Genomic DNA, 12624 nt, shown 5'->3' on the forward strand with positions numbered 1-12624 from the left:
ATGCTCAAACTACCGCACAATTACACTCATCTCACACGCTAGTAAAGTAATGCTCAAAATTCTCCAAGCCAGGCTTCAGCAATATGTGAACTGTGAACTTCCAGATGTTCAAGCTGGTTTTAGAAAAGGCAGAGGAACCAGAGATGAAATTGCCAACATCCGCTGGATCATGGAAAAAGCAAGAGAGTTCCAGAAAAACATCTACTTCTGCTTTATTGACTATGCCAAAGCCTTTGACTGTGTGGATCACAATAAACTGTGGACAATTCTGAAAGAGATGGGAATACCAGACCACCTGACCTGCCTCTTGAGAAATTTGTATGCAGGTCAGGAAGCAACAGTTAGAACTGGACATGGAACAACAGACTGGTTCCAAATAGGAAAAGGAGTATGTCAAGGCTGTATATTGTCACCCTGCTTATTTAACTTCTATGCAGAGTACATCATGAGAAACGCTGGGCTGGAAGAAGCACAAGCTGGAATCAAGATTGCCGGGAGAAATATCAATAACCTCAGATATGCAGATGACACCACCCTTATGGCAGAAAGTGAAGAGGAACTAAAAAGCATCTTGATGACAGTGAAAGAGGAGAGTGAAAAGGTTGGCTTAAAGCTTAACATTCAGAAAACTAAGATCATGGCATCTAGTCCCATCACTTCATGGGGAATAGATGGGGAAACAGTGGAAACAATTCAGACTGTATTTTGGGGGGCTCCAAAATCACTGCAGATGGTGACTGTAGCCATGAACTTAAAAGATGCTTACTCCTTGGAAGGAAAGTTATGACCAACCTAGATAGCATATTGAAAAGCAGAGACATTACTTTGCCAACAAAAGTCCATCTAGTCAAGGCTATGGTTTTCCCAGCAGTCATGTATGGATGTGAGTTGGACTGTGAAGAAAGCTGAGCACCAAAGAATTGATGCTTTTGAACCGTAGTGTTGGAGAAGACTCTTGAGAGTCCCTTGGACTGCAAGGAGATCCAATCAGTGCATTCTAAAGGAGATCAGTCCTGGGTGTTGTTTGGGAGGACTGATGCTGAAGCTGAAACTCCAATACTTTGGCCACCTGCTGCAAAGAACTGACTCACTGGAAAAGACCCTGATTCTGGGAAAGATTGAAGGCATGTGGAGAAGAGGATGACAGAAGATGAGATGGTTGGATGGCATCACTGACTCAGTGGACATGAGTTTGAGTGTACTCCGGGAGTTGGTGATGGACAACCCAGTGAACTCCTGGCATGTTGTGATTCATGGGGTCACACAGAGTCGGACACGACTGAAGCGACTTAGCAGCAGCAGCAAATATTATAAGTAAACTAGAGATGATTTACCCTTACAGGATGATTATATGCAAATACTACACCATTTTATGTAAAGGGCTTGAGATTCTGCCCAGAGTCCTGGAACCAATCTGAATCCCTACTCCCAATACCAAGGATGACTATATTAACTAGTAGAATACTTTATCTGTAAGTCTTTTTTATATGCTTCTACTTGATAGCACAGCCTTGGTGCTGGTGGTTTCGTCACTAAGTCATGTCCGATTCTGCAAGCCAAGGACTGTAGGCCACCAGGCTCCTCTGTGCATGGGATTTCCCATGTCAAAAATACTGGACTAGGTTGCCATTTCCTTCTTCAGGGGATCTTCCTGACCCAGGGATCGAACCCGGGACTCCTGCATTGCAGGCGGATTCTTTACTAAGCCAAGCCCTTAACAGTGCCTTATTTGGGGTTATTTTACCATAAATTTTTATTCTATCTCCTTTCAAAATCAATTTGTAATGTTTAGAAAGGCTAAATAGATATATGGATGATGACTTGAAAAATATTCTACATCAGGCAATCAGGCCCACTTTCTCTTTGATACTTTTCCTCAACTCTAAGCTAAAGCTAAAATAATACATTTTAATGAATAACAAACAAGGTCCAACTGTGCAGCAGAGAAACTCTGCTCAATGTCATGTGGCAGCCTGGATAGAAGCGAAGTTTGGTGGGGGGGCGGCACGGGCAGAGCCATGAAATTAAAAGACGCTTACTCCTTGGAAGGAAAGTTATGACCAACCTAGATAGCATATTCAAAAGCAGAGACATTACTTTGCCAACAGAGGTCCATCTAGTCAAGGCTATGGTTTTTCCTGTGGTCATGTATGGATATGAGAGTTGGACTGTGAAGAAGGTTGAGCGCCGAAGAATTGATGCTTTTGAATTGTGGTGTTGGAGAAGACTCTTGAGAGTCCCTTGGACTGCAAGGAGATCCAACCAGTCCATTCTGAAGGAGATCAGCCCTGGGATTTCTTTGGAAGGAATGATGCTAAAGCTGAAACTCCAGTACTTTGACCACCTCATGCAAACAGTTGACTCATTGGAAAAGACTCTGATGCTGGGAGGGATTGGAGGCAGGAGGAGAAGAGGACGACAGAGGATGAGATGGCTGGATGGCATCCCTGACTCGATGAACGTGAGTCTGAGTGAACTCCGGGAGTTGATGATGGACAGGGAGGCCTGGCGTGCTGTGATTTATGGGGTCTCAAAGAGTCGGACATGACTGAGCGACTGATCTGATCTGATCTAATAAAGGAATGATGCTAAAGCAGAAACTCCAGTACTTTGGCCACCTCATGTGAAAAGTTGACTCATTGGAAAAGACCCTGATGCTGGGAGGGATTGGGTGCAGGAGGAAAAGGGGATTACAGAGGATGACATGGCTGGATGGCATCATCGACTCAATGGATGAGAGTTTGAGTGAACTCCAGGAGTTGGTGATGGACAGGGAGGCCTGGCATGCTGCAATTCGTGGGATCACAGAGTCGGACATGACTGAGCGTTTGAACTGAAGTGAACTGAAATGTATGCCTGAGTTCCTTTGCTGTACACCTTAAATTACCACACTGTCAATCAGCTATACTCCAATATAAAACAAAAATAAATAAAAGAATATATTTTTCCTTAAAGTAACAGAATATGTAAAAATGCTAGAAACTGATCTTAGCATTTCACACAAGTCCTATAATATCAAGCAAAAAGAAATCTAAAACTCTACCAGAAATTAATAAGGAGTACTCAATGTATGGTAGAACTTTTAAATGTTTATAAAAACTACAATGATGTGACTAGAATGAAAAACAATACTAAAGTTTGTCAACCCAAAGGACCACAAACTATAAAGAGGCCAAAAGACAGTTTATCTGGAGTCTTAGAATTGGAATTCTGGGATCACAGTTTCCAGAGGGACACAGAATAGTGTCCCACTAGAGGAAATGGATAGGGTTTTTTATGTAAAGTGAGAAGTTCATGCCAGCTTATATAAGTTGTTTCCCAAGACTTTGGATTGGAAGATAAATTTGTTACATAAATACAGTTGGGTTATTGAGCATATCTCATCTATTACTATGGAAAGATATGTTTTCTCTAGTTCAGAAAAAAGTACAGATCTCAACATTTTTCCTTTCTTTTGGCAACTTAGCAACTATTCAGCAGTTTTGTTTAGACTGTTCAGCAGAAGTTCAGCACAAGCAGCGAACCTGGAGGTCCTCAGGGCATGTCTCAGTCTTCCCTGACACTGCTTTTTTTCACAACTTCACCCTAAGTGCTCTCTCCTTGGTTAGGATGGAAAAGTGGTAAAAGGAGATCCTAACTCACTCTTAGTCTTGCTTTCCAACTTCCCGTTACAACGAGGGAAGCTGGAAGATAGAAAATCTGTATTCATCTGAAAAATTGACAGTAGAAAAAGTATAGGATACTATATAGTTGGTATATATACCAAATAATGTGGGAATAAACATTTTTTAAAGCACAACCTTCCTGGAAATTCACAAAGCCACATATTTTTTATCATTATTCCTATAATTTGACAAAAATTAAGAATGGGTATACTTCTGTAACCAATTGCAGGCAGATTCTTTACCATCTGAGCCACCAGGGAAGCCCAATCAACTTCCTAATGTTAGTCATTCAGTCATGTCTGACTCTTTGCGACCCCATGGACTGTAGGCTCCTCTGTCCATGGGAATCTCCAAGCAAGAATACTGGAGTGGGTTAGTCATTCTCTTCACCAGGGGATCTTCCTGACCCAAGGATCGAACCCGAGTCTCCTGCATTACAGGCAGATTCTGAGCCATCAGGGAAACCCCAATCAACTTCCTACATCTAAATATAAAGTACCTCCTTCCAGCTTTTTAACTCTTCCATTCACAAATACTATATTCTATGACATCATTGCTGATCTCCTTGACTTTTTGTCCAGCTCTCTTACTTCCTCCAAACTTTACTTTCTTCCCTTTCCAGCCTTCTCTGAGGAGCCTTATCTTATAAACCTGGGAAGAGTTAAGTTTGTTATACTCAATATTTCCATGTATATTACCTCGGTCATGGCACTTATCTCATTGTACTGAAATTTGTTTGCATGTTTGTCTCTCCATTATACAGTGAGTAAGAGTTATTAACATAGAAAAATTCTCAATAAATCACAATACAGATTGTATTAACAGGGTGAAATCATGGCTTTGATATGTATATTCAAATACAAATTATCAACTACATCACTTTGAGTATTAACATCACCAAACCTTAGGGGTTTTGGCTTTGATCTGTAACTAATCTACAAGGCTACTGTGATACATAAGTAATATAATCTATAAAGTTTCCTGGAAAAATTATACTTTAATGCTAGTTTCTTTTTATCTAATGAATTTAAGGATTTTTAAACATATTATGAAATATATAAATATGGCATTGCAGTAGCTTAAATACAATAAACTCATCCTGGTAAAGGCTGAAAATCATTTAATAAATTCAATGCATATTTCTAATAAACATTTTTCAAAGATGGAAATAGAAAGCTATTTCTTAATATATTCTAAGAGCCAGTATAATAATAATGTGTGGATGTAGGATTAAATATACAAAAACATTAAAAAAGTTAAAAGCCTAGTGGTAGGCTTTTAAATGAGACATCAAAAATCAATGAAAAAGAAAACATGTTAGATAAATTTAAATTCTCACTTCATTTCACACATGAAAATAAATTCTATGAAAGATTAAAAACTTGACTAAAACCTATCCCAGTAAAAACAAGAAGAAATTGAAAAGGAGAAATTGAAAAAGAGAAATTGAAAATATCCCAAGTATGGGATCTTTACCTAACATTTAGGTAAAGATGAGAATGAGATATTTGGCTACAAAATGAGAATGAGATATTTGGCTACAAAAAAATATAACATTTCTGACTATGGCAACATTTTTTAAAATATAAAGTAGAACATTACTAATTATCAGAGAAATGGAAAACTATAATGAGATATCACCTCACACCAGTCAGAATGGCCACCATCAAAAAGTCTACAAACCATAAATTCTGAGAGGGTGTGGAGAAAAGAGAACCCTCCTACACTGTTGGTGGGAATGTAAATTGGTACAAACACTATGGGCAATAGTATGGAGGTTCCTTAAAATACAAAAAATAGAACTACCACATGATCCAGCAATCCCAATACCTGGGCAGATATTCAGAGAAAACCATAAATCAAAAAGATACATGCACCCCAATGTTCATAGCAGCACAATTTACAATAGCCAAGACATGGAAACAACATAAGTGTCCTTTACCAGAAGAATGAATAAGGAAGATGTGGTACACACACACATACACACACGCACACACACACACACACACACACACATATACACACACCCCATGGAATATTACTCAGCCATTAAAAAGAATGAAACAATGTCATTTGTAGTAACATGGGTGGACCTAGAGATTATTATATGCTAAGTGAAGTTTTTTAGTCAGAGAAAAAGAAATATAAAACATCACTCTTATGTAGAATCTAATTTTAAAATGATACAGGGACTTCCCTGGTGGTCAAGAGGTTAAGAATCCGCCTGCCAATGCAGAGACAGGGGTTCAGTCCCTGGTCTGGGAGGATTTCACATGCTGCAGGACAACTAAGCCCATGTGCCACAACTACTGAGCCCCTACTCTAGAGCCCAGGAGCGGCAACTAATGAAGTTGGTGCTCCCTGGAGCCTGTGCTCCGCAACAAGAGAAGCCACCACAATGAAAAGCATATGCACTACTACAAAGAGTGACCCCAGCTCACTGCAACTAGGGAAAGCCTGAACACAGCAAAGACACCCAGCACAGCCAAAAATAAATAAGATAAATAAATTTTAAAAATTCAAAAAAATAATAAAAATGAACTTATTTATAAAACAGAAACAGACTTACAGATATCAAAAACAAACTTATGGCTACCAAAGGGGAAACATGGTGGGGGGATAAATCAGGAACTTGGGATTAGCATACACACACCATTATATATAAGATAGATGACCAACAAAGACCTACTGTGTAGCACAGAGAACCCTACTTAATATTTTGTGGTAAAATATACGAGAAATAGTCTGAAAAAGAATGAATATACATATATGCATAGCTTAATCACTTTGCTGTACACCTGAAATTAAAACATTGTAAATCAACTATACTCCAATAAATTTTTTTAAATTTTATTTTATTTAACTTTACAATATTGTATTGGTTTTGCCATATATCAAAATGAATCTGCCACAGATATACATGTGTTCCCCATCCTGAACCCTCCTCCTTCCTCCCTCCCCATACCATCCCTCTGGGTCATTTTTTTTTTAAATGTAAAACAGACTGGGATAAAAGAATTGCAGTAAGGAACAAACATAAGAAAAATTATAAGATAAAGCAATGATTGATATAAACTATTTGAGACAATTATGTTAAAATACTCTATTATAAAATATACCTATAGTTTTATTTATAAGAATAGTATATAATGCATCCCCTAGATACTGGGTAATTAATATGGATATCATGTTTCCATATTCTCGTTTATACTTCTATTCAAAATCACCATTTCCATTCTCTGTATTAATAATACGATCTGTGTGAAAAATTTTTTACAAATTCTAAACTATATAAGATTATAAAACTTTAAGATGTGTTAATAACACAGAAACTACAGGTGAATCTCAGTCTTTATTCCTTCCAAAATTCTCTCTTCATTAAAAGCAACAAGAAATTTTATAAAAACTGTCAGAACCAACTAATTTGGGACTCTGGAAGTTACCTAAAAGCTCAAAGCAAGCCAGGGAGTGCTTATTCAAGAAAAATGACTGAATTTTATTAAGAACAGCAGTCTCTGTAGCATTTTATCTTGCCTAATTTCATGACCCCTCTCAGGCTCCAGGGTAGCCTTGAAAACCAAGAGCCTGCAATCTCAGTGCAAACTAGCAGCCTGATACCTACCAGAGTGCAACAGAGTTAGCAAACTCCTTCAGAGTCTCATTTCCAGACAGTTGTCATTGTTTGACATGTCTGGTGAGTCCCTGGAAGAATTACCACCAACTCTTCTAATACTTTTTCAAAAACTAAAAAAAAGAGGAATTCTTTCCTACTCTTTTTATGAGACTGATATTATCCTGATACCAAAACCAGACAAATATAGCACAAGAAAAAAAAAAAGAAACTATAGATCAACAACTTGTATGAATATAGATGCAGATACCCTCAACAAAATACTAGCAAACTGAATCCAGCAAGATATGAAAAAGGTTGGACACCAAGAAAATGGGTATAATCCCAGAAATGCAAAATTGGGGAAGTGTTCTCAGGTGGAACCGTGGATCTGTCTCTTGCTTCAACAGTGTTTGGACAGAAGGGACCCAGGGACACCCCCCTTTTCCAGCTGCCAACAACCCTCCAACCTTTTTTCCAGTTGTAACCTCTGGAACCAGCCACTCAGCCATCCTCAGCCTCTGGACTAGCCAACACCGTATTTTGAGCTTAACTCCTTAAGACCAAACAACCATGATTCCTCAGAATTATTTCACTGAGATGGAGGCTGCCATCAACCACAGGGTCAACGGCATCTGGGTCCCCCTACACCTACCTCTCTATGGGCTTCTATTTCCACTGCCAGGATGTGGCTCTGGACAGTGTGGGCCACTTTTTCCGAGTTGGCCAAGAAGGAGCAGGGCCCCTAGCATCTCTTGAAGATGGAAAACCAGCACGGTGTCCCATGCCCTCTTCTAGGATGTGCAAAAGCCATCCCAAGATGAATGGGATAAAACTTTGGGCAATAAGGAAGCTGCCACAGCCCTGGAGAAGAACCTGAGCCAGGCCCTTGTGGACCTTCATGCCTTGGGTTCGGCCCCCACAGACCCCCCATCCCTGTGACTTCCTAGAGAGCTACTTCCTGTAGGAGCAGCTGATACTCATCAAGTAGATTACAACTACCTGATCAGCCCCATCCCCCCACCCCAACAGGCTGCTGGAGTAGTGGAGGACAGGGGGAAGGTGGGGAGCTGAGCCAATAGCTGAAACTCATCAAGTAGATGGCAACCACCTGACTAACCTCCACAGGTTGGCTGGTCCCCTGGTTGGGCTGGGCAAATATATCTTTGAAAGGTTCACCTTCCAGCACCACTAGGAGCCCAACGGTCTTTGAGGAGCCCTCTGGAGTCAGGGCTGCACCTGAAGCCCCTCTCTGCATCCACTGTGCAGCTTTTTAACCACCATGGAGCCTTGCCAAATCCTTGTACCAAATGGAAACAATAAAACTTTTGCAGCAAAAAAAAAAAAAAAGCAAAATTGGTTCAACCTGAGAAAATCAATCAATATAATTCAGCTTATTAACAGAATAAAATTTAAAAAATAACCTCACTACCTTAATAGACTCAAAAAAGCATTCAACAAAATCCAACCCCCTTTTGTGATAAAAGAACAACCTAGAAATAGAAGGGAACTTCCTCAGCCTGATCAAGAACTTTGTGTAAAGTGAAGGATACATGTGTATGAGCTTGTGTTCACTTGAATTACAGGTCTTTGATTCCTATTGAAAATGGAGGATCTCAGTACCTAATGAAATGAAATTTCAAATGTTCAGATTCACCATGAAATTTTCTTAGTGACCTGAGTGAAATGTTGTTTAAATTTCCTTCTCTTGAGTACTAATGTCTTTCAAGAATCTAATTAGGATCCCCACTAACATGCTCATTTTATGCAGTTAAAGCAGAAATCTTTTTTGTGTACCTGGATTATTTTTTCAATTCCCAACCTGACCCTAATATAGAGAGAATTAGCTCTATCCCTGATAATGCCAAGCAGCAGCATTGAAGATAACACTAAATCATCTCCATCAATCCTCAACCACATCAGTTCCCCCTTCCTAGCTCTCAAGGTCAGGGGTTGACTAACTATATCCATGTGCCAAATTGTGCTGGCTACAGCTAATGATACATAAAGTTTTCTTGAACATAGTCATACCTATTCTTTCAAAGATCTCTGCTTTCACCCTGCCAAAGGAGAGCTGAGTAGTTACGAAGACTAAAATACATATTTAGTCCCTTACAGAAAATATTTGCCATTCTCTCCAGTTAAAATAAATAAATTTAAATTTTAAAAATGCCATTCAAAAATCCCAAGTTTTTGTTTGCTTTTTTGGTTTTGTTTCTCCTTTGGCTTTCTTCTCTCAATTGCTGCATGTGAAAAAAATGCCCTTTTACTCCATGTGTGCTTCTATTTTGCCCAGTTTAGTTTTTTATCTTATAATATTTCTCACTATACTATAAAATCATGAGAACAAATATAATGTTTGCCTTCTGTATCATTATCTCCATCTACCTATTATGTATTAAGAACTTAATATTTATTAAATACATATTTCAATGCCACATCAGTAAAACACCTTAAACTTATTTTGGAACAAGGGAGAGAATAAACCCGAAATTAATAAAATATACCAGTTCTCCTAAAATTCATTTCAACATATATCTACAATACTAACAATTCAAATAATCTGAGTAATTATTACTATGAAAAGAACATATCTGTTATACAATGTAGTAGTTACTTCATTACTTGGCTCCTGAAACACATTGTCACTGGTTTTATGTTTTTTAAAAGCAAACTTGTGAAATTTTAGGGAAATATTTTCAAATGGCAATATTTTCATTGTAAACCACATTTTAGTCATATATACATACACACACACACACACAGAGAGTTTGTCTTTATGAAATTGTATTTCAGTATTGTCAATATTGCTTTCTGGACCCCATTAAGAAGCTTTAGAAGGAGTTTCTGTTTTCTGTTAATTAAAATTTCACAGTAACTTTTAATCTACTTACATTTTCTGCAGAGTGAACCGTTTGAATAGAGAATAAGTAAAAACCAAAAAGCTTTAGTAAACCTTAGGATGTGGGGATGTTTGAAAATTGGGCGTATGAAAAGTACTGATTAAATATTGGTTTCAATCTGTGATATAAAAGAAGGGAGTTCATGGGGGCATTCAAGGTTAATACCTGGAGTTCACTTGAAGATGTATTTCTAAGCCTTGGGTATTCACTGCAAATAATCAAGATGATTACTAACTAGAGAGAGCAGATAATGAGTATGGGTTACAAGTTCACAAGCAGCAGTTACTAAGGTGCTCTAAATAAGGCTATAGATGGTGTCTTTTTGACCTAGCTACTTTGAGTGTTTTAAAACCATGATTCCTACTCAGGGCTTTAAGAAATCTGCCAAGTATCTGGCAGCATGTTGCCGATACTAATATCAGTAGCAGTTAATTCAGACTTGACTAGATATTTAGTAAATATTAACATATAAATGTAAGATAAAATAAATTGATTTTATAGATTTTGTGCTATATCTTTAGCTTAAATGTATTGTAGAAAATGTATCCCACCAAATAGTAAATTAAAGAGTAGCAACCAAATAAGTTAGAAACACTGACCTAAAAATTTCTGCTGCTGCTGCTGTTAAGTTGCTTCAGTCATGTACTACTCTGTGCAACCCCAGAGACGGCAGCCCACCAGGCTCCCCCGTCCCTGGGATTCTCCAAGAAAGAACACTGGAGTGGGTTGCCATTTCCTTCTCCAATGCATGAAAGTGAAAAGTGAAGTCTCTCAGTCGTGTCCGACTCTTAGTGACCCCATGGACTGCAGCCTACCAGGCTCCTCCACTCATGGGATTCTCCAGGCAAGAGTACTGGAGTGGGGTGCCAGTGCCTTCTCCCAGTTAGGGATGAGTTATTCATTATTTGGAATCCTAATTGTTAATAAAAAGTGCATTTTAGTATTAATGAATATGTTATAGAAATCTAAAGGTCTGTTATTAAAAATTTACTCGAACATTTTATGTTTACTTTGGTCTTTAGTGAACGTCAGAATGATGGAGTGGTCATGATACTTATCACTCAAGTATCTAAGAATTATCAAAATTTAATCCTGCTAGTATCATCAAGATGATAAATTATGAATACTTAATACATTTTAAAATATATTTTCCCCTATGATTTAGCAATCACCTTACATAAATGATACAAATAGGCTTTTCCTCCCTTTGGAATGTAAAGTACCATATTAGGGGTGAACTTAATGTATTAAAATGAAACCAAAACCAAAAAAAATCTAGAGGCATAAATTTAAGGCCACAACAATATCTTACTCCCTTATGCGCATTGTTTCTTTTTCTTCCACTACTGTGCTAGAGTGGTCCTTCCAGGTGTCTCAGTGGTAAAGAATCCTCCTGCCAATGTAGGCAGAAGATGCAGGAGATGGGGGTTCGATCCCTGGGTCAGGAAGATCCCCTGGAGGAGAATACTCCAGTATTCTTAGCCTAGAAAACCCCATGGACAGAGGAGCCTGATGGGCTACAGTCCTTGGGGTCACAAAGAATCAGACATGACTGAGAATGAAAAATACCTAATACTTACTCTACTAGAGTAGAGCCCATAATACAAATAACAAAAATTCTCATTAATGTATACTTGGTTAGGCAGAGAGCTCCAGGAAAATATTCATCATTTCTTCTTTGTCCTTCTCCCTTTCCCACCCAAGATACATGAAATTGTTGAGTCTTCCATTCTCTGGAAAAAATATCAACAGAGAAATGGAAATCTTTGCCATATTCCCCTAGGAAAAGACTTGAAGTCAACTCAAAAGTAACTAGCTCTATTGCTAATCATGTGGGAAACTCCAGGGTAGATGGGTTAAAGGACTATTTCAGGGGAGCAAGTCCAGGATGTTTTTTAAAAGATATTAAACATCATATTGAACCTTTCAGGTGTTAGGTGCTGGTGAAACTGAAGATTCATGAATTTTTACAGGTATAAAAGTTCTCAGAGCTGAGAGGCTTGAGATAGGATAGTACATAAAGCAAAATTTGTTCAGCTAAAAGAATGAGGCTGACAGAATCTGTCTTTAGCTAAGTTTATTTATTTCAGAGTGTGGTGATCAGATTGCATAGCCGTGGAGCAGTGAGTCTCAGGATGTTGCTTCTAGACCTATGCTTTCTGCAAATAACTTATGATACATACAAGATAGTTAATTTCAACTGGGATAATCTTGGATAACTGGAATAAGTGTATGTAGCCCAACTAGGGTCTTCGAGGAATAGAATTGCTTCTACTGTAGTATAAGAAGTCTACGTTTATATTATTTAGAATGGATTATATAATTCAGAGGTTTATGTTATTTATTTCATGAAGGTTGACAGAATTGGGAGCAGAATTGGAGAGTGTTTGTAACCCATGATATATCTTGGCACCCATGTCAAGAGAATTTTATCTTTTAATTTGAT

The 12624-nt window shown here is 38.2% G+C and overlaps 1 protein-coding gene across 1 annotated transcript in view; it reads left to right on the top strand.

Moving 5' to 3' along the window:
- HTR2C (5-hydroxytryptamine receptor 2C) overlaps positions 1 to 12624 on the top strand; it is a 175570-nt gene that overhangs the window by 56268 nt on the left and 106678 nt on the right. The gene's annotated exons all lie outside the window — the stretch shown is intronic.

This window comes from Bos taurus, chromosome X, assembly GCF_002263795.3.
Source record: "Bos taurus isolate L1 Dominette 01449 registration number 42190680 breed Hereford chromosome X, ARS-UCD2.0, whole genome shotgun sequence".
Lineage (NCBI taxonomy): Eukaryota > Metazoa > Chordata > Mammalia > Artiodactyla > Bovidae > Bos > Bos taurus.